The sequence below is a fragment of the Lucilia sericata genome, unplaced genomic scaffold (genome assembly GCF_015586225.1).
Source record: "Lucilia sericata isolate MDLA Ls3-8-SP2 unplaced genomic scaffold, ASM1558622v1 Contig000547F_arrow, whole genome shotgun sequence".
Classification (NCBI taxonomy): Eukaryota; Metazoa; Arthropoda; class Insecta; order Diptera; family Calliphoridae; genus Lucilia; species Lucilia sericata.
In genome coordinates, this window is record NW_023994557.1 from 105,001 (window position 1) to 124,138 (window position 19,138).

General features: G+C 30.3%; 1 protein-coding gene across 2 annotated transcripts in view; it reads right to left on the bottom strand.

Annotated features, from left to right (window-relative positions):
- Positions 1 to 13,775, bottom strand: part of LOC119606046 (serine-rich adhesin for platelets) — a 101,227-nt gene extending 87,452 nt beyond the window's left edge. Inside the window, exons 1-2 of one of the 2 annotated variants that reach the window (XM_037959414.1) lie at positions 13,485 to 13,775; positions 586 to 723 (exon numbers count right to left, since the gene is read on the bottom strand). The gene's annotated coding sequence lies outside the window, so the exon portion shown is untranslated. The other variant, XM_037959415.1, reaches the window with a different exon arrangement.
- Positions 13,776 to 19,138: the final 5,363 nt, after the last annotated feature.

Genomic DNA, 19,138 nt, shown 5'->3' on the forward strand with positions numbered 1-19,138 from the left:
GTATATGCACTTTATGCCGGTTTTGAGCATAAACCTAAAAAACCGAACATTGTTATGCATAAAATTCTAGAACATTCTATAAAAGTTCCACAGCAAACCACTCATGTTAAACATAAGTGTGGCGTTCTTTTAGCTCAGCATAATAAATATTTTATGTTGTGTCAAACTTTCTCTTCTATGCACTCGGCTGTAAATTTGAAGATACATTTTTTTCTCTTTACCCATATCAGTAATTTGTTTTTATTGTAATTTATGTTTAAAATGAAATTATGTATGTTGAGTTCAAACATATTAGAGTTGTTTTTGCTTTCTATGAATGGGTGTGTTTTTGTAACAAACAAACTTTTGTTAATGTGAACAAATAATGACTTGCTCATTGAGTTTTTTCTCTCTCTTTTGGTCTCTCTTCTTGATTTTTTATGCTATTGCTCTTAAATAAACCGATAAATTATTATGCTAATTATTTTACTAATTTTTTGGTTTTACTTGGTTACCTTTTTTCAAAAAACACATTAAATATTCATTGCAATTTTATGCTATTTTTTAATGATTGTTGTATTTTTTTAATTCTTTATTATTTGTTACCTTTTGCCATGAATTGTTAATTTATTTTTGTTCGTTTTAATTTTTTTTTTGTTTATTTATTTTACTATTTATGGTCGTTTTTGTTTCGCTACAATTTTCGTTCGCGTTGTGGTAATTAAATAAAAATTTGCTGTAAATCTGCAATGAAAAAGAAAAGAAAAATTTGACTTATATTTATTTATTTATTTTTTAATAAACTTATGACTTATAAGACTATGACTTATATAGTCTAGTCTATAGTCTAGTCTATAGTCTAGTCTATAGTCTAGTCTATAGTCTAGTCTATAGTCTAGTCTATAGTCTAGTCTATAGTCTAGTCTATAGTCTAGTCTATAGTCTAGTCTATAGTCTAGTCTATAGTCTAGTCTAGTCTAGTCTAGACTAGTCTGTAGTCTAGTCTATAGTCTAGTCTATAGTATAGTCTATAGTCTAGTCTGTAGTCTAGTCTGTAGTTCCAATCTATATAATCCTTTCAAACTAACTAACTGGTGTAGGGTATCAAATATATAGTTGAACATTCCCAATATCTCACTTTTATAAATCATATTTTTTTAGTTTAACAAGTGCAAAAACAATTTTAATTAAACCATGTAAAAACAAATACAAAACTATAAACGATTTGAAAAAAAATTCTCAACATTTTTTTCTTTTAAAACGAAAACGTATCAATTACATTCATTAATTTCTGTGTCAGTATAATATCAACGTCGACATTCTTTTCGACTTTTTATCGGTAATATTAATTGAAATGCAAAATCATCATTATCATGTTTTTTTCAACAATCTTTCTAAAAGCGGGGGGAATTACCACTTAGATATGTATGATAATGTTACGTTGAAATGAAATTATTGCTTTAATCTGTAAAATGACCTTGCGCACATGGAGAATATTTAATGATGTGCTAATGCAATAATCATATATGTGAGGTGTTGTAAAATAGTTAATTGAAACTTTCCCAAGTCTAGATGTGTTCACATCGAAAAAGAATATGTCAGAGAATTTAAATAATTTTCGATAGCTTTCTTCGAAGCAAGAGGACTCTTTGATATAATAGTGACTGCTAAGGACTTCAAAAAGATGACAGATTTTTAAAAAATTATTATGTTAATAACAATAGTGTGAACGCAATAAACGTTTTCACGTTAATAAGTGTGAACGTTTTCATCATTACTTATTTAATTATAATTTTCTATGTTGGATAATTCATATTCTTATCGTTATGACTTTGTTTTTCCTATTTTCCTATATTTTTGTTTAGAAAAAGCGACATTTATGTAATGAAATTTTTATTAATATTTACTTTCTGTTACACATTTAATGAACTTTGAACAGAAGAGTTTTATTAAACAAACATGGAATACAGTATGTGTTCCTTCCTTCTTCCTCTGCTCAATGATATCGGATGACAATTTGTTGAAATCTATTAATTGTTAATATTTACTCGTAAGAGTTGACTTATACAATTGTAAATGTGTAAGTGATGAGTAAAAACCCCTAGTAAACACACCCTACTCTGTAAATGAGGTATAACTGGTTGCATCTAGGACACGATAAACAAATTGTCTGAAAAAATGTATATTAGAAATTGTAGATACAATTTTAGAAAAAATTTTTTTTGAAATATTTGGATAAAATTTGCAACTAACTAACTAACTAACTACTAACTAACTAACTAACTAACTACTAACTAACTAACTAACTAACTAACTAACTAACTAACTAACTAACTAACTAACTAACTACTAACTAACTAACTAACTAACTAACTAACTAACTAACTAACTAACTAACTAACTACTAACTAACTAACTAACTAACTAACTAACTAACTAACTAACTAACTAACTAACTAACTAACTAACTAACTAACTAACTAACTAACTAACTAACTAACTACTAACTAACTAACTAACTAACTAAACTAACTAACTAACTAACTAACTAACTAACTAACTAACTAACTAACTAACTAACTAACTAACTAACTAACTAACTAACTAACTAACTAACTAACTAACTAACTACTAACTAACTAACTACTAACTAACTAACTACTAACTAACTAACTAACTAACTAACTAACTAACTAACTAACTAACTAACTAACTAACTAACTAACTACTAACTAACTAACTACTAACTAACTAACTAACTACTAAACTAACTAACTAACTAACTAACTAACTAACTAACTAACTAACTAACTAACTAACTAACTAACTAACTAACTAACTAACTAACTAACTAACTAACTAACTAACTAACTAACTACTAACTAACTAACTAACTACTAACTAACTAACTAACTAACTAACTACTAACTAACTAACTAACTAACTAACTAACTAACTAACTAACTAACTACTAACTAACTAACTAACTACTAACTAACTAACTAACTAACTAACTAACTAACTAACTAACTAACTAACTAACTAACTAACTAACTAACTAACTAACTAACTAACTAACTAACTACTAACTAACTAACTAACTAACTAACTAACTAACTAACTAATCTAACTAACTAACTAACTAACTAACTAACTAACTAACTACTAACTACTAACTAACTAACTAACTAACTAACTACTAACTAACTAACTAACTAACTAACTAACTAACTAACTAACTAACTAACTAACTAACTAACTAACTAACTAACTAACTAACTAACTAACTAACTACTAACTAACTAACTAACTAACTAACTAACTAACTACTAACTAACTACTACTAACTAACTAACTAACTAACTACTAACTAACTAACTACTAACTAACTAACTAACTAACTAACTAACTAACTAACTAACTAACTAACTAACTAAACTAACTAACTAACTAATAAGTAATTTTCTTTCTACGGAAAATTTTCGTTAAAAAATTTTCTTTCCATAGAAAATTTTCGTTAAACAATTTTCTTTTTATAGAAAATTTTCGTTGAACATTTTTATTTCTATAGAAAATTTTCGTTAAAAAATGTTCCTTTCGTTTAAAAATTTTGAATAAAATTTTCGATAAAAATTATCATTTAAGTTACAATTTAGTGCCTTTCACTGTTCCTATTGGGCGAACAAACAGTTTTTTACATATTTTTTTTAATTTAATGTTTCATTTCAATAAATTGCTATCAATTGACATTAATTACCAAGAATTTGTTTGTATTTACTGGCAAACATCTGTATGACGATGCACAATTCTACAACTTTCTAAACGTGCATCCGCCTGGCGGTCGGGTGTATAGCAATTGTTCAGTCTGGTTTTGATTTTTTTTTTTTTTTTTTGCAATTTGATCCTTTATTTTTTTATTATTATTCAGAAAACATTTGTTTAGTTTTTATTTTGTAAAATTCATATGTATTTATTGCATGTGTTGGTGTTTGGTGCTTGGTCGTTGTATTGCCTGGTTACATTTATTGACTTTCTTCCATGACTTTGATTGTATTTTAGATCAGTTTACAGAAAATTCTCAGATTTTTCTTTTTTTTTCGTAGTTGTTGTTATTTATTGAAATTCTATAGACATTGACTAATAAATATGGTTTGTGAGTTATCGAGTGTGTGTGTGTGCCATACATGGAATATTCTGGAATCACGCAATTTATTATAAAATTGCCAATGAAAAGTTTAAACAATTATGTAATATTTCGTAATAAATGGAAAAGTTTGTCATGAATTGAAAGAAACCATTGAACGAAGGTCATTTTGCTGGGATACTGGGTAACAAATTCTAGAGAATTCTTTCATTTATTTTTAAAAAGAAATGTATAATGTAATGTCAATTAATTTCCTGCGAAAAATAAGTTAATTTTTATCACTAAATCTTCTTGTAAAACAAGTAAGTTTATATATTTATGTGTAATTCCATTTTTCTAAAGAAATATCTACATTTAACACTTTTACACCTAAACCAACACTCATGGAAACACAGACGGACAGACAGAAAGACAGACAGACAGACAGACAGACAGACAGACAGACAGACGGACAGACAGACAGACAGAATGACAGACGGACATACTTTCATATCTAAATCGACTCAGAAAATGATTCTGATCCGATTGGTATACTTTAAGGTGTGTGTAGGACCAATATTTTTGAGTGTTACAAACATCTGCACTTACTGACGCATGCTCTCCCCACTATAGTGGTGTAGGATATAAAAACACCCACTTACTTTTTCATACTCCGTTAACCTCAACAGGTATACAAAGTTATAAATTCTACGCTTTTCTTTTGTATAGAAATTTAATTAGAAAAGTTTATTTTCTATTTTTAATCCAACAACTCCTTGTGTATTTATTAAGAAAAAAAACTAAAAAAGAATTTTAACAAGGACACATTCAACATTCTTTGATTATGTTCAAGGGTCTAATTAGGAAATCAATTAGATGTACATATATACGTAGCTGTATTTTGTCATTATACCTTCCGTTAAGGTTTTACCCCAAGTTTCGTTATTCCACGTGGCCGTGGGGGATTCCCTCTCCCATTTTTCTAATTCAGCCCTTGCTGGTTCAAAAGGTTTTGCATTTTTCAGGTTAAGTTTCTCGACCATTACAGCAAGTACACTCGCTCTTTCCTAGACGAATATTCCCGAATGGAATGGAGTCTGTTCTCTGGAAGAGAATGTAAATGTGGTCTTAGATTTAACCTTATCTCCCGATATCGCCCTAATTGCCTTCTAGCTGCCGATAAATATGTTAATGTCTTGTTGCGCCCGTAATCCTGTGGGTCCACTCAGAATACATACTTCATTCTGATGAAGCATCTGGTCCTCCTCCCGTTAAGGTTTTACCCCACTTTTCATATAGCTAGTGGTCTGATTAATTAGTCGGTAGATTATTTCGGTTTCTAAACTTTCAATGTAAATTGACAAGCCTATTTCATCTACTAGATTAGAGCCATGTTCCCGTTGACCAAGACAGAATTTGTCGAGAACTTTGAGGCACGGATCCCATGTAAGTCCCTCAAAGTTCTTAACAAATTATGTGCTGATATGCCATCTTCCACGTCCGTTGTTGTATTTAGAATACATTGAAAACGTCTGCCTCCTCCGCGGGCAATAATGTTGTCCTTGACAGCCTTATTTCACGGTGGTCTTTTTCATCCACAGGGTAGACTTAAGAACGGTCTACCACGAGCCCCTGAATCCTTCATTGAAGAAATCAGGTGGCAATTTTTGTACATGGCTGTACCGGTCCATGTACAAGCACTTTGCTGAAGTACTCGAGCTATCTAATCTCTTGTCATACTAGTCCCGTTACGGAATGACAGTCAGTATGAGAGCAATCCCAATGCATACCTCGACAAGGAAAAAGCAATCACTGGTCTAAAGTCAATAGAAGGGTCGACCCCAACATCAGGTGAAATCAATATTCCGGTAAACCGGAAGTGACCACCCTTTAGATGTCGTGAAAAATTGCATTATTTCCAGTGCATTCCTTAACCTGTTAAAGCCCGCGCAACCACATTACTGAGATGGCCCTGTTAATGCGACAACAGCACCTAGGGACGTATTTGGTAGTACGAAATACAGGATCCCTTTGTATGTCAGATAATGTGAAAAAGGATGTAGAAATTTCCAAAATCAATCCGAACCCAATAATTACCCTGACAAGTTGAGTGGTGGGCCTCAACCAGAAGTCGCATAGCATGAAACAATATGCATCCTATAGAGATGGCAACACCAACGAGAACTTCCCTGAAGTAAAAAGTCTACTAAATCAGTACTAGTCTCCCGACGTGACAAGGTAGTCTTTCCCGGTCGTTCAACAATTTACATCAGTTCCATTCTCAGACCATAAAGAAAGATCTACGGAATGACAGGCAACTACTAAGTGTCAATCTGAAAATTTGCCAACCTATACTGGCGTCCTACTTTGCGAAGAATAAGAGATACTCAACAGGTTCAGGAATCCAGCATAAGTTGCTCTGTCACATCACCTAGTGACATCTGTTGAGATGGCAACAGCACCGGAGAGAGAATCCAGATATATATGGCATATGATATATCACAGCCACTACGTGGATCCCGAAGGAACCTCAACCAACTGACCAGCCAGAACAAGTCCTGTGGGCAACAGGCCACCCCTATTGCCCAAATTATATGGTGCTCTGGTTCGACCCCATGTCATATCATTCCAAGGTAAGGCCGAGGATACATGTGATCATCACCAGTTTATAGTCCCGGCAGACTAGAGGTATTGGTAGCACCTCTTTTCGCCGGGATATTGCAATAACACTAAGATGGAGATTTCACCAAGTTAACATGCCCTCGGGCGGTCTAATAAAACATCCGTTATATTATATTTCTATTAAAGTGTAAATCTCTAAATCATTATATTTTCAATGCTACCAAATCTATATAACTGACTGACTGATTCATCATTGCACAGCCCAAATGGCTGAACAACCTAGAATCATGAAATTTAAACAGTGTAGATCTCACTAACGAGGGATTTTTGGACATTTGTACATTTAGGGGTAAAAAAAAGGGTAAAACCGGGTTTCTTTATTATCTTACAAATATTAGTGATACAAGACAAATGCACCTGTATCTGCTCTTAAAATGAGCCGATGGGTGTGTGGTAGTTTTTTCAAATACGTACTTTTAAGAGGGAAAAATGTGTAAAAAAGGTGATTTTGGTACCTTTTTTTGGCCCTTTATAGCTATTCAACTAATAAACAATAATAAACTTTTTGTTAATGTTTTGGATATATCTTCTAAAATTATGAGACACCTGTTTCGTTCTCTTTTTAAATTCAGTATTTTTTGGGTGTAAAAAAAGATTTTGGAATTCGGGAACTGGTACTTTTTGAAAATACATTTTATATTTTATTTAAATTGAACCTAGAAACATAGAATTGAACATGACTAAATGAAAATCTATCAGAGGTGGCTTTTTAGTATTTTTCCTTCTTAAAATGGTACTTTTTGTATATTCTACTGAATGAGCTTCTTTAATAGAGAACTGTTTGGTACTTTTTCGTTCTCAAGTGGAACTATAATATTGAAGAAGCAAGGTCCTGACTGAATAAGAATCTGCAACAGGGGACTCTTTGGTACTTTCTCATTCTTTAAATGAAAAAGTACTAAACGTTCTAAAGTTTCTTTAGTTGGAGTCCAAAAACACGGTTCTTATAAAATGAGAATTTATAAAAGTAATCAAAATTTTGTATTTATTTTTCAATGGGTAACGAAGTGTACCCAGGGTACACTAGTAATATACATAACTAATTTGTGAAGAAATAGTTAGTTAGTTTGAAAGGAGGATGTATATACATCAAATCCGAAGAAATACACCTAGGCCTCTATCGGGCCTGTTGTGCTCTCCTTAACCAGTGCCTCAAGTGGGAATCGAACCTACCACCTCCGGTCTACCAGACTAGAACACTAACCACTAACCTACCGGAGGCCACCTAACCTACCGGAAGCCACTGTGAAGAAATAAAGATTTCAAAGTTTTGACATAATCATATCAAAGAACTATGGAGCAATAACTCGGTAATGACTTGTACTTACACAACAACTTACACGTCAATGATTACTACATACCGTCTGCATTACTTTTAAGTACTCTGGCCTCCGGTCTACCAGACAAGAACACTAACCACTAACCTACCGGAGGCCACTGTGAAGAAATAAAGACTTCAAAGTTTTGACATAATCATATCAAAGAACTATGGAGCAATAACTCGGTAATGACTTGTACTTACACAACAACTTACATGTCAATGATTACTACATACGGTCTGCATTACTTTTAAGTACTCTTATAATGACTTAAATATAAACAGATAGGTAAGTACTTTAAGACTAAACTGTAGATCATACTATAACGATCTAACGAATAAAATATCCAGGTTCGTATCTTGCGCGAGCAATTTCTTTGTGCGTAAAAGAAAATAAATTTTTAACTTCCTCTTGTAAGTACTTATTTAAATAGTTATTTGTAAGCTATCATGTAATGACATCACCGTGTTAAAATAATGATAAAAGTGATGTTTTTTCCTTTAAATATATACCTAACGTGGCCTATAGATAATTATGATTCCATCAAATTTATTATAATTATCCTTGAGTTAAATTGCCAAAACTTATAACCATATTTCTTATTGATAACGAAAAAGTTGTCTTATTATATGCGCAACAAAAAAATATTACAATGTTTAAAAAAAGAAAAAAATTTTAAATAATATTACAAGTTTGTAATAACTTTATTGAGGAAAAAGTAACAACAAAAAAACATTTACAAACTTATTGTGTATTTGTTTGAAAAAGTTGTTCATTTTGTTTGTAATGTTCTCAATTTGAACACACACACACTCACATGTGTCATTTTCTAACTTATTATAAACAATAAAACTTTTTTTTACAAAAAGTTCTCAAAAATTTGGCGTATTACAAATAATAAGTTCTATTTATTAAAAAAACTAATTTTAAACCACTAACTAATGTCTTTTGCATTTAAATTACAATTTTCATAAAAATTGGACTTAACACATTTCCACGCTAAGAGAACATCGTCAAATTTTCAGGAGGTGAAAAAAGTACACAGCATATTATACACTTGTTTTGTTGTTGTTGTTGTTTTTTAACTTTTATTATTTATTTTTAATATTTTCCTATTCTGCATTGAACAATAGGAAATTGTTATTCAAGAGTTTTATTTGTTGCACTTAAGGAAACCTAATAAATATTTGTTTACAAATAAATATTTAGTAACAAATACTCGATACCGGTTACAATAATATAAATAACAAGAAAATTAAATACAATTGTTATAACATGTTTTAAAAATAAACAATTTATGACAGTTAACGCTAAATAATAAAATAGTAGAAATGATAAATTTTAATGTGGTTTTCGAAAAGAAATTAAATTTTTTTAAATAACGTATAAGAAACGTTTTGTAAGAAAGCAAAACTTTTTAGGGGAAGAATCACTCCCATTTTCGCTCTTTGGTATTAAATGGTTATTCTCCCATTTCTTCTCCAAAATTTAAGCTCCCCAAATATACGATATTTTTGTTTCGATTAGTTAGTTAGTTAATTAGTTAGTTAGTTAGTTAGTTATTTAATTAGTTAGTTAGTTAGTTAGTTAGTTAGTTAGTAGTTAGTTAGTTATTAGTAGTTAGTTAGTTAGTTAGTTAGTTAGTTAGTTAGTTAGTTAGTAGTTAGTTAGTTAGTTAGTTAGTTAGTTAGTTAGTAGTTAGTTAGTTAGTTAGTTAGTTAGTTAGTTAGTTAGTTAGTTAGTTAGTTAGTTAGTAGTTAGTTAGTTAGTTAGTAGTTAGTTAGTTAGTTAGTTAGTTAGTAGTTAGTTAGTTAGTTAGTTAGTTAGTTAGTTAGTTAGTTAGTTAGTTAGTTAGTTAGTTAGTTAGTTAGTTAGTTAGTTAGTTAGTTAGTTAGTTAGTTAGTTAGGTAGTTAGTTAGTTAGTTAGTTAGTTAGTTAGTAGTTAGTAGTTAGTTAGTTAGTTAGTTAGTTAGTTAGTTAGTTAGTAGTTAGTTAGTTAGTTAGTTAGTTAGTTAGTTAGTTAGTTAGTTAGTAGTTAGTTAGTTAGTTAGTTAGTTAGTTAGTTAGTTAGTTAGTTAGTTAGTTAGTTAGTTAGTTAGTTAGTTAGTTAGTAGTTAGTTAGTTAGTTAGTTAGTTAGTTAGTAGTTAGTTAGTTAGTTAGTTAGTTAGTTAGTAGTTAGTAGTTAGTTAGTTAGTTAGTTAGTAGTTAGTTAGTTAGTTAGTTAGTAGTTAGTTAGTTAGTTAGTAGTTAGTTAGTTAGTTAGTAGTTAGTTAGTTAGTTAGTAGTTAGTTAGTTAGTTAGTTAGTTAGTTAGTTAGTTAGTTAGTTAGTAGTTAGTAGTAGTTAGTTAGTTAGTTAGTTAGTTAGTAGTTAGTTAGTTAGTTAGTAGTTAGTTAGTAGTCAGTTAGTTAGTTAGTTAGTTAGTTAGGTTAGTTAGTTAGTTAGTAGTTAGCTATAGTCTATAGTCTATAGTCTGTTAGTTAGTTAGTTAGTCTATAGTCTAGTCTATAGTCTAGTCTATAGTCTAGTCTATAGTCTAGTCTATAGTCTAGTCTATAGTCTAGTCTATAGTCTAGTCTATAGTCTAGTCTATAGTCTAGTCTAGTCTATAGTCTAGTCTAGTCTATAGTTAGTCTAGTCTATAGTCTAGTCTAGTCTATAGTCTAGTCTAGTCTATAGTCTAGTCTAGTCTATAGTCTAGTCTATAGTCTAGTCTATAGTATAGTCTAGTCTAGTCTATAGTCTAGTTAGTCTATAGTCTAGTGTCTATAGTCTAGTCTATAGTCTAGTATAGTCTAGTCTATAGTCTAGTCTATAGTCTAGTCTATAGTCTAGTCTATAGTTAGTCTATTCTAGTCTATAGTCTAGTCTATAGTCTAGTCTATAGTCTAGTCTATAGTCTAGTCTATAGTCTAGTCATAGTCTAGTCTATAGTCTAGTCTATAGTCTAGTCTATAGTCTAGTCTATAGTCTAGTCTATAGTCTAGTCTATAGTCTAGTCTATAGTCTAGTCTATAGTCTAGTCTATAGTCTAGTCTATAGTCTAGTCTATAGTCTAGTCTATAATCTAGTCTATAGTCTAGTCTATAGTCTAGTCTATAGTCTAGTCTATAGTCTAGTCTATAGTCTAGTCTATAGTCTAGTCTATAGTCTAGTCTATAGTCTAGTCTATAGTCTAGTCTATAGTCTAGTCTATAGTCTAGTCTATAGTCTAGTCTATAGTCTAGTCTATAGTCTAGTCTATAGTCTAGTCTATAGTCTAGTCTATAGTCTAGTCTATAGTCTAGTCTATAGTCTAGTCTATAGTCTAGTCTATAGTCTAGTCTATAGTCTAGTCTATAGTCTAGTCTATAGTCTAGTCTATAGTCTAGTCTATAGTCTAGTCTATAGTCTAGTCTATAGTCTAGTCTATAGTCTAGTCTATAGTCTAGTCTATAGTCGTTATAGTCTAGTCTATAGTCTAGTCTATAGTCTAGTCTATAGTCTAGTCTATAGTCTAGTCTATAGTCTAGTCTATAGTCTAGTCTATAGTCTAGTCTATAGTCTAGTCTATAGTCTAGTCTATAGTCTAGTCTATAGTCTAGTCTATAGTCTAGTCTATAGTCTAGTCTAGTATAGTATCTATAGTCTATCTATAGTCTAGTCTATAGTCTAGTCTATAGTCTAGTCTATAGTCTAGTCTATAGTCTAGTCTATAGTCTAGTCTATAGTCTAGTCTATAGTCTAGTCTATAGTCTAGTCTATAGTCTAGTCTATAGTCTAGTCTATAGTCTAGTATAGTCTAGTCTATAGTCTAGTCTATAGTCTAGTCTATAGTCTAGTCTATAGTCTAGTCTATAGTCTAGTCTATAGTCTAGTCTATAGTCTAGTCTATAGTCTATATGTCTAGTCTATAGTCTAGTCTATAGTCTAGTCTATAGTCTAGTCTATAGTCTAGTCTATAGTCTAGTCTATAGTCTAGTCTATAGTCTAGTCTATAGTCTAGTCTATAGTCTAGTCTATAGTCTAGTCTATAGTCTAGTCTATAGTCTAGTCTATAGTCTAGTCTATAGTCTAGTCTATAGTCTAGTCTATAGTCTAGTCTATAGTCTAGTCTATAGTCTAGTCTATAGTCTAGTCTATAGTCTAGTCTATAGTCTAGTCTATAGTCTAGTCTATAGTCGTCTATAGTCTAGTCTATAGTCTAGTCTATAGTCTAGTCTATAGTCTAGTCTATAGTCTAGTCTATAGTCTAGTCTATAGTCTAGTCTATAGTCTAGTCTATAGTCTAGTCTATAGTCTAGTCTATAGTCTAGTCTATAGTCTAGTCTATAGTCTAGTCTATAGTCTAGTCTATAGTCTAGTCTTAGTCTAGTCTATAGTCTAGTCTATAGTCTAGTCTATAGTCTAGTCTATAGTCTAGTCCTATAGTCTAGTCTATAGTCTAGTCTATAGTCTAGTCTATAGTCTAGTCTATAGTCTAGTCTATAGTCTAGTCTATAGTCTAGTCTATAGTCTAGTCTATAGTCTAGTCTATAGTCTAGTCTATAGTCTAGTCTATAGTCTAGTCTATAGTCTAGTCTATAGTTAGTCTAGTCTAGTCTATAGTCTAGTCTATAGTCTAGTCTATAGTCTAGTCTATAGTCTAGTCTATAGTCTAGTCTATAGTCTAGCATATACTCTAGTCTATAGTCTAGTCCATAGGCTATATATTAGTCTAGTTAATGATCGATAATATTGTCTATAATCTAGTTAATCATTATTAACCTTTGTTTTTATTTCTCCAAACTTATCAATCACTTTAACTAATTTGGTTACAATCGCTTCATCCAACCTCATCCTGTTAACTTTAATAATGGTGTCAAGGATTTTAATGTTTTCGCTTGTTTTAGCTTTGGTCTTGTTATTTTGGTATCAACTTGGTTTTTATGACCAAATTACATTTCAAATTACATTTATGGCCATCAAATGGTATCGATTGAAATCAAAGAAACACATTTTTAAATGTCAAAAGAGGAAAAAACTTTGTTCAAAGTGAAGGTGAGGTGTGAATATAAACAAGTTAAATAGGTCATGAGTAGTGATAAACATTAGCAGCAATGTTTACATGTTGACAACTTATAACCAACAACTTTTTGTCGACGGGAAAAAATAGGTGATGAAATTTATTTTTCAATTTTCCTATAGCAACTTTCTATTTCGACAATATTTTATTCTATTGCCTTGAGCTGACTTTTCATTTGGACCTCGTATGTCTAATTAAACTTAATTAGATTTGTAATAGACTAGAGCAATAAAATATAAAACAGAGGCTAATTTGGCAACAAAGTTGTTGCTTTTTTGTGGGATAATTTTGTTTTTTTTTTTGCTATTTTAATGACAACTCAAAAGAAAATACTCACATGATTAGACACACATTTGTTTGCACTAGACTAAATACTGTAATTAAAGCTCACATTGTTGGGTTAGAACATAATTAAAAAAAACAATTGTTAAGAAAAATACAATTAAATTTAAACGGTTTTATTTTTTTTTTTTTTGCTATTTAAAACCACATTTTGTTCTTTTTTTGTTATTGTTGCTTAAGAAAGCACAATAGACAAATAAATGTTTAGATTGCTATTTTTAATTTTATTTGTTTTTTTTTTCGTTATTTTTATTTTGTTTAAATGTTCAACCATCAAGAGACCACAATAAACTGATGACAGTCTGAAAGAGTGTAAAGTGAATGAAACACATACCAAAAAGAAAAAAATGCAAATAAAAAGGAAAACAAAATTCTCTCACTTATTTACAAAAAACAATAAACTAACAACAACAAATACAGCCGAAAATACAAAAAAAAAAATAACAACAAACTGTTATAGACTTTTGAAAAGAAAACAATATTGCAAAAACAACACAATTGAGAATAGAGAAAAGCAAATTTTTACTCAATGTTTAGCACATACACATACTCACAACTAAACAAACAAATGTATGTAAATATTCACAACACTAACAACAACAACAACAAGCATGTCTTTTTGTAAACAACAAAGACATCCTTTTTCTATTCGAAAAAAAACTAACAACAAAAACTTAAGTCTGTGAAAAAAACCTTGCATCACATTTTTTGTTGTTTCTATTTGCTGCTATGAAAAGAATTTTCACATAAAAGAAAGTTGAAAATGAGAAAACAACTACAACTTTGTATAGACAAGGACAAAGTTGAATAAAAGAGTTTTTACTAAAAATATATAAAAGTAAAAAACAACAAAAACTAGTTGCATTTTTATATATTTATGTATGCAGGCGTAAATATTCGTCAGACATGAGAGTATACGGAACAACAAAAACAACAACAAAATAATAATGAAAATGTATGAAAATAGATTAAGAAGTTGCTTATTTTAAAATTAGCAGGGGCGTATGAGTAATAAATTCCTTTCTGTTTTTATAACATCTACAGAAAACTAATCATACGTCTAGGTTGTTATCAATCATTAAATTTGTAAAAAAATTAAAAAAAGACAATTTCCAAAAATTTAAATAATTCTAAGGTGTTTCAAATATTTGTATATTTTACTAATAGTGGGCGTATGAGTAATATTTGATTTATTTTAATGCATCAAAAATATCACTCATACGTGCCTGATTATATTTTTACCAAAATCTTAGGAAAAAGTTATTAATTCCACCACTAGTGTATCGTCTAGTCTATAGTCCATAGTCTAGTCTAGTCTATAGTCTAGTCTTGTCTATAGTGAGTGAAAACATAAAAGTCCATTTATCTTGAAAACTACAAGAGATAGATCCAAAACAATGATAATCTATGATCACCTCAATTTCTCACCAAAAATCGATTTTTTGAGCGAAAACATAAAAGTTCATTTATCTTGGAAACTATAAGAGATAGAGCCAAAACAATGATAATCTGTGATCACCTCAATTTCCCACCAAAAATCGATTTGTTGATTGAAAATACAAAAGTCCATTTATCTTGGAAACTATAAGAGATAGAGCAAAAATAATGATAATCTGTGATCACTTTTATTTCCCACCAATAATCGATTTTTTGAGTGAAAACATAAAAGTCCATTTATCTTGGAAACTATAAGAGATAGAGCCAAAACAATAATAATCTGTGATATCTTTTATTTCCCACCAAAAATCGATTTTTTGAGTGAAAACATAAAAGTCCATTTATCTTGGAAACTATAAGAGACAGAGCCAAACCAATGATAATCTGTGATCTCTTTTATTTCCCACCAAATATAGATTTTTTGGGTGAAAACATAAGAGTCCATTTATCTTGGAAACTATAAGAAATAGAGCCAAAACAATGATAATCTGTGATCACTTTGGTCTCCCACCAAAAATCGATTTTTTGAGTGAAAACATAAAAGTCCATTTATCTTGAAAACTATAAGAGATAGAGCCATTTATCTTGAAAACTATAAGAGATAGAGCCAAAACAATGATAATCTGTGATCACTATTATTTCCCACCAAAAATCGATTTTTTGGGTGAAAACATAAAAGTCCATTTATCTTGGAAACTATAAGAGATAGAGCCAAAACAATGATAATCTGTGATCACTATTATTTCCCACCAAAAATCGATTTTTTGAAAACATAAAAGTTCATTTATCTTGGAAACTATAAGAGATAGAGCCAAAACAATGATAATCTGTGATCACCTCAATTTCCTACCAAAAATCGATTTGTTGATTGAAAATACAAAAGTCCATTTATCTCGGAAACTATAAGAGATAGAGCAAAAATAATGATAATCTGTGATCACCTCAATTTCCCACAAAAAATCGATTTTTTGAGTGAAAACATAAAAGTCCATTTAACTTGGAAACTATAAGAGATAGAGCCAAAACAATGATAATCTGTGATCACCTTATTCTCCCACCAAAAATCGATTTTTTGGGTGAAAATATAAAAGTCCATTTATCTTGGAAACTATAAGAGATAGAGCCAAAACAATGATAATCTGTGATCACCTCAATTTCCCACCAAATATCGATTTTTTGAGTGAAAACATAAAAGTTCATTTATCTTGGAAACTATAAGAGATAGAGCCAAACCAATGATAGTCTGTGATCACTTTTATTTCCCACCAAATATCGATTTTTTGAGTGAAAACATAAAAGTCCATTTATCTTGGAAACTATAAGAGATAGAGCCAAAACAATGATAATCTGTGATCACTATTATTTCCCACCAAAAATCGATTTTTTGGGTGAAAACATAAAAGTCCATTTATCTTGGAAACTATAAGAGATAGAGCCAAAACAATGATAATCTGTGATCACTATTATTTCCCACCAAAAATCGATTTTTTGAAAACATAAAAATCCATTTATCTTGGAAACTATAAGAGATAGAGCCAAAACAATGATAATCTGTGATCACCTCAATTTCCCACCAAAAATCGATTTGTTGATTGAAAATACAAAAGTCCATTTATCTTGGAAACTATAAGAGATAGAGCAAAAATAATGATAATCTGTGATCACCTCAATTTCCCACCAAAAATCGATTTTTTGAGTGAAAACATAAAAGTCCATTTAACTTGGAAAATATAAGAGATAGAGCAAAAACAATGATAATCTGTGATCACATCAATTTCCCACCAAAAATCGATTTTTTGAGTGAAAACATAAATGTCCATTTATCTTGGAAACTATAAGAGATAGAGCCAAAACAATGATAATCTGTGATCACTTTTATTTCCCACCAAAAATCGATTTTTTGAGTGAAAACATAAAAGTCCATTTATCTTGAAAACTATACGAGATAGAGCCAAAACAACGATAATCTGTGATCACTTTTATTTCCCACCAAAAATCAATTTTTTGAGTGAAAACATAAAAGTCCATTTATCTTGGAAACTATAAGAGATAGAGCCAAAACAACGATAATCTGTGATCACTTTTATTTCCCACCAAAAATCGATTTTTTTGAGTGAAAACATAAAAGTCCATTTATCTTGGAAACTATAAGAGATAGAGCCAAAACAATGATAATCTGTGATCACTTTGGTCTCCCACCAAAAATCGATTTTTTTAGTGAAAACATAAAAGTCCATTTATCTTGGAAACTATAAGAGATAGAGCCAAAACAATGATAATCTGTGATCACCTTAGTCTCCCACCAAAAATCGATTTTTTGGGTGAAAACATAAGAGTCCATTTATCTTGGAAACTATAAGAGATAGAGCCAAAACAATGATAATCTGTGATCACTTTGGTCTCCCACCAAAAATCGACTTTTTGAGTGAAAACATAAAAGTCCATTTATCTTGAAAACTATAAGAGATAGAGCCAAAACAATGATAATCTGTGATCACTATTATTTCCCACCAAAAATCGATTTTTTGGGTGAAAACATAAAAGTCCATTTATCTTGGAAACTATAAGAGATAGAGCCAAAACAATGATAATCTGTGATCACTATTATTTCCCACCAAAAATCGATTTTTTGGGTGAAAACATAAAAGTCCATTTATCTTGGAAACTATAAGAGATAGAGCCAAAACAATGATAATCTGTGATCACTATTATTTCCCACCAAAAATCGATTTTTTGAAAACATAAAAGTCCATTTATCTTGGAAACTATAAGAGATAGAGCCAAAACAATGATAATCTGTGATCACCTCAATTTCCTACCAAAAATCGATTTGTTGATTGAAAATACAAAAGTCCATTTATCTTGGAAACTATAAGAGATAGAGCAAAAATAATGATAATCTGTGATCACCTCAATTTCCCACCAAAAATCAATTTTTTGAGTGAAAACATAAAAGTCCATTTATCTTGGAAACTATAAGAGATAGAGCCAAAACAATGATAATCTGTGATCACCTTATTCTCCCACCAAAAATCGATTTTTTGGGTGAAAACATAAAAGTCCATTTATCTTGGAAACTATAAGAGATAGAGCCAAAACAATGATAATCTGTGATCACCTCAATTTCCCACCAAATATCGATTTTTTGAGTGAAAACATAAAAGTTCATTTATCTTGGAAACTATAAGAGATAGAGCCAAACCAATGATAATCTGTGATCACTTTTATTTCCCACCAAATATCGATTTTTTGAGTGAAAACATAAAAGTCCATTTATCTTGGAAACTATAAGAGATAGAGCCAAAACTTATTCTCCCACCAAAAATCGATTTTTTGGGTGAAAACATAAAAGTCCATTTATCTTATAAACTATAAGAGATAGAGCCAAAACAATGATAATCTGTGATCACCTTATTCTCCCACCAAAAATCGATTTTTTGAGTGAAAACATAAAAGTCCATTTATCTTATAAACTATAAGAGATAGAGCCAAAACAATGAAAATCTGTGATCACCTCAATTTCCCACCAAAAATCGATTTTTTGAGTGAAAACATAAATGTCCATTTATCTTGGAAACTATAAGAGATAGAGCCAAAACAATGATAATCTGTGATCACTTTTATTTCCCACCAAAAATCGATTTTTTGAGTGAAAACATAAAAGTCCATTTATCTTGAAAACTATACGAGATAGAGCCAAAACAACGATAATCTGTGATCACTTTTATTTCCCACCAAAAATCGATTTTTTGAGTGAAAACATAAAAGTCCATTTATCTTTGAAACTATAAGAGATAGAGCCACAACAATGATAACCTGTAATCACTTTTATTTCCCACCAAAAATCGATTTTTTGAGTGAAAACATAAAAGTCCATTTATCTTGGAAACTATAAGAGATAGAGCCACAACAATGATAACCTGTGATCACTTTTATTTCCCACCAAAAATCGATTTTTTGAGTGAAAACATAAAAGTCCATTTATTTTGGAAACTATAAGAGATAGAGCCAAAAAAATTATAATCTGTGATCACTTTTATTTCACACCAAAAATCAATTTTTTGAGTGAAAACATAAAAGTCCATTTATCTTGGAAACTATAAGAGATAGAGATAAAACAATGATAATCTGTGATCACTTTTATTTACCACCAAAAATCGATTTTTTGAGTGAAAACATAAAAGTGCATTTATCTTGGAAACTATAAGTGAT